This window comes from Carlito syrichta, unplaced genomic scaffold, assembly GCF_000164805.1.
Source record: "Carlito syrichta isolate Samal-C Ts95f unplaced genomic scaffold, Tarsius_syrichta-2.0.1 Scaffold211708, whole genome shotgun sequence".
Classification (NCBI taxonomy): Eukaryota; Metazoa; Chordata; class Mammalia; order Primates; family Tarsiidae; genus Carlito; species Carlito syrichta.
The window spans coordinates 335-4,939 of record NW_007155804.1 but is presented as its reverse complement, the minus strand read 5'-3'; the positions used below and the strand labels follow the sequence as shown (position 1 = coordinate 4,939).

At 39.5% G+C, this 4,605-nt stretch overlaps 1 pseudogene; it reads left to right on the top strand.

Moving 5' to 3' along the window:
• The first annotated feature begins 3,389 nt into the window (after positions 1 to 3,389).
• LOC103253218 lies at positions 3,390 to 3,805 on the top strand (annotated as a pseudogene).
• Positions 3,806 to 4,605: the final 800 nt, after the last annotated feature.

The window sequence follows — 4,605 nt, the reverse complement described above, 5'->3', positions numbered from 1 at the left end:
CTATTAATATACCACTGACTCTAACTCTCCCTGCTCGGATCCTTTACTATTTCTAGCAATTTGCTGATAATAATTAACTGTCTATGGAACAGAATTTTTCTACAACTATTGCTTGCATTAGAAAGTTATCTTTAAGATGAATCTTTTTTTTTGTTTTTATATGCTAGCTTCTAAATTGAAAACTGTCCAGGTGCATTTGAACAGGAAAGGAAAATGAATTTTGGAAATGTCAGCTTCTTCGGTGGTGACGATGTCTGTTTCTCACCATGACTGATCAAGTAGAGAATTTCCCCAATATGGGAGATGAGCTCACAGTCTGGATAGAAAAGTAAAGAATAACAAATATTTGCTACAACTTCATTTGTAGATTTGTTCATGTAAAGGAATATGCTAATGAGGAAATCTAACAATATAATTTAAATTGAAAATTATTTTTATATCAATTACTCATAATCTTTTAATCATTTTATGTGTACATCTGTGTCAAATATATGAACATGAAATGTTTTCTAAAATTCTGACTTTACAGAGTGCTGAAAAGATGTTTTCAGCCTAAACACATGACAACTGGACTAAGACCGTGGTGGCCTCAAACAGGGCACTGGTCTCTTAAACTCTTGACCAAAGAGGACACTTCTCAGGGCTCTGTGCATTTGTTTACCTGTTAAGTTAGGTTTTAAGATAAGTAAGAGTCACTCAAGAGAGTGTTTCAGGCAGCAGAGAGAAAACTCTGAAGGAATTTACAGAGGAAGCCAGTAAAGGACTGTAGAAACTGTGGTTGCCTTTCCATGTTTCTGTCAGAACTCCTCATTTCCTTTCTCTTCAAAATCTAGTCTTAGAACATTGTTGATTAGCGTATCACTGCCTGTCAAGTATGTGAAACTAATATGAAGGGGAAAAGTTGGAACAAAGTTCATAGAGCAGGGGTAGGCATCATGCATATTCCTCACTGGATTCCAGCTTCACGGGTATCATGCAAATTGCCATCTTTTGTGGCCCAGAGTGAGTTGATTCACCAGTGACCTTTCTTGTGGCCCAAAAGTCCCACAAGTATGACTAACTCCACAAATTTCTCCCCTCTTTCTTCTTGGAGAATTAGCTCTACAGTGTGGTTTCAGATTTTGTCTGTAGGGATGATATGATGAAAGAACACACAGCTGCATTAGTCTTCTTCCTGAATCTGACCAAGGGTCAATTTCCTAAAAGACACTCATTGGTCACTAAGAACAAAAACAAGAGTGACACAGAAAGAATTCAAATACAAATGAAGGAAAGGGAAATATGTCATATATTTAATACAAAACATGTATTAAATATTAAAGGAATTCTCCTTATGTGAAACAAGTCAGGTATAGAACAACAAATGTCGCGTGTTCTCACATATATGTGGGAGTTAACACGTTGATCCCAAGTAAGGCAAAAAAAGAATGATAGTTACCAGAGGCTGGCAAAGGAAGTGGGGAAGAAGAGATGAAGAGTGGTTGGTTAACAGGAACAAAAACAGTTAGAAGAATGAATGAGTTCTAGTGTTTGGTAGCACAGTAATGTGACCATAGTTACCACTAATTTATTTTATATTTCTAAGTAGCTAGAAGATGTGCAATATTTCTAACACAAAGAAATGATTCATGTTTGAGGTAAATGACATCGTAAAGAATTTTAGGAGCAGTTACACAAAAACATCAAATTACTTACGAAGGTAAACCTATCAGACTAACAGTAGGGTTCTCAGAAGAAACTGTACAAGCTATCTTCTCAAACAGAGTAACAGTCAGTAAGGATTTTGTACCCCACAAAACTCAGTTTCATAAATGACAAAAATATAAAGTCCTTCACAGCCAAGCAAATGCTGAGGGAATTTGTTACCACCAGACCTACTGTATAAGAAATACTTAAAGGAGTTCTGAACACTAACCCAAAAGGTCCAAATACGCCAGTAGAAAAATGATGGAAACCTCAAAGCTCACAGGCATTGCAGAACACCAATACAATAGAGAAAATAAGTTTTAAAAAGCAGCCAGATAGCAACCAGTATGGTGAATGAAATAATACTTCACATATTATAATTAACTCTGAGTGTAAGTGATCTCAGTACCCCACTAAAAGAAAATATAGACTGGAAGAAAGGATTAACAACACACAGTCCACATTTCTTCCACCTTCATGAGACCCAGTTACTCCAAAGATTCCTATAGACTCAAGGTAAAGGAGTAGAAGAAAATATTCCATGGAAATGGAAACCAAAAATGAGCAGGAGTAGCTATTCTCATATCAGATAAAGCAGACTTTACATTAACAGCAGTAAGAAAAAGGCAAAAATGGTTATTACATAATGATAAAGGGATCATTCCAAAAGGAAGACATAACAATTTAAAATATATATGGGCCTAATACTAGGGCTCCCAGCTCTAGAAAACAAATTCTTCTATGACCTAAAAAAAGAGATAGAGAGCCATGCAATAATAGTAGGCAACTTCACTCCACTGACAGCAAAGATCATCAAGACAGAAAATCAACAAAGAAACAGACCCAGGAGCAAATAAAACTAATAGACATCTACAGAACATTCCACCCCTAAATGTACAGAATATAAATTTTTCTCATTAGTACATGGAACAGTCTCCAAGAGCAACCATATGATAGGCCACACATCGAGGCTCAACAAACTTTTGGAGGCTGAAGTGAAGAGATTGCCTGAGCCCACGGATTCAACAACAGCCTGGGCAAATTGATGAGACTCCATCTCTACAGAAATCAAAAAAATTAGCTGGTGGCACGCACCTGTGAATACTGCTACTTGGAAGGCTGAAACGGATCAATCACTAAGCCACGCAGGTTGATGCTGGAGTGTCAGTGAGCGTGCCACTGCACTCCAGCGTGGGCAACCAAGTGAGACCCAAACTCAAAAAAATTTTTTTGAAATCGTAACAAGGAACTTCTCAGACTACAGTAAAGTAAAACTAGAAATTAACCTGAAGATGACTTGCAAAACCAAACAAGAAACATGGATATTAAACAAGCTGCTCCTGAATGACGCTTGGATCAAAAACGAAATCAAGATGCAAATTTTAAAATTCCTTGAAATGAATGACAACAATGAAACAAATTTCAAAACCTCTGGGATACGGCCAAAGCAGGACTTAGAGGAAAATTTGTAGTGTTTTAGGCCTACATTACTGAGCCTGAAAGATTGCATATTGACAACCTAGCATCACATTTCAAGGAACTAGAAAAACACAAACAAATCAAACCCGATTATAGCAGAAGAAAACAATGAGGAAAATCAGAGCAGAACTCGATTGGATTGAATTTTAAGAAAACAATACACATTTTGCATACAGCTGTAGGACTGGCAGCTCCGGGCCAGAGTCTGACTCCCTGAAATTTCCTCTGGAGCAAGTGTGGAAGCTATTGACAACAAAATCGAGCAAGCTATGAATCTGGTGAAAATCTATTTGATGTATGTGGTTAGGCAGGAGGTGGAAGTCCTCAAAGAATGAATCAAAGAACTCTTAGAGAAGAACTCACAGCTGGAGGAGGAGAACAATCTGATGAAGTCGCTGGCCAGTCCTGATCAGCTGGCCAAGTTCCAGGCCAGCAGACTGGCTTCCCAGCTGCCACAATGCAGTCACTGGGGACCACACAGCAGCCAGAGTCACAGGGCTTAGTACCCACCGCACAACTGCCTGTGTCTGCAGAATTGACTGCTGAGAGTGAACTGAACAGATGGAGAGATGTGCTAGAGAGAATTCGCCTCCACGGTCACCCATTTCATAACTCGCTGCGCCCAGTCTGGACAACTTAGGGAGACCTCCTCTCTACAATAAATAAAAAAATAAGCCGGTAGTAGTAGAACGTGCCTGTAGTTCCAGTTACTTAGAAAGCTGAGACGGAAGGATAGCCTAAGCCCAGCAGGTCCAGGCTGTGGTGGCTGTGAACGTGCCACTGCCCTCCAGTCTGGGAGACAGAGTGAAACTCCAACTCAAAAATAATGATAAATAAAAAGAGAGACACGAAACTGACATATGCCATGCTCTCTTTTTCCAGCATTAAGCACTCATGTACTTTGGGCTTGAAGTATCATATTTGTGTTGATTAAAGGTCAATCAGAGAATTGGCCTGGTTGTCCTGGGACCTCCTGCAGCTTGGCAGGTGTCTGAGAAATGGTTTCATTCTTGCTGAGGAGTTGTGTGCCTTCCATCTCCTCTGCCCCCACCTCCCCCTCAAGAGTTCACCCTCCTGCTTGCCTAGTGTCCTCCTTTGGGTTAGCTCCAGCGGGTTGTGAAGCCGCCTCTTCACTGGACTTCTTACTCCTCTCCCAGAGGAACTGGAAAGGGGGGTAAAAGTAAAGACTAGAATGAGGGGGACAGAATTCATCCTACACATCGAAACTGTCACCAAAATTCATAGAAAACAATAACATTGTGCCTCTTTCTGAAATAGTGGATAACACAAAACTGAGAGTGTCAAAATGGAGACAGGTAGCTGGGACCTAGGATATCTTATATGAGGATTGTTTTGCTTATTGTATATTTATGTATGTATTTTAACTGTTTTGTACAGTTGAGGAATGTCACTACTATTGAGGTTGCTACAGATTGACAT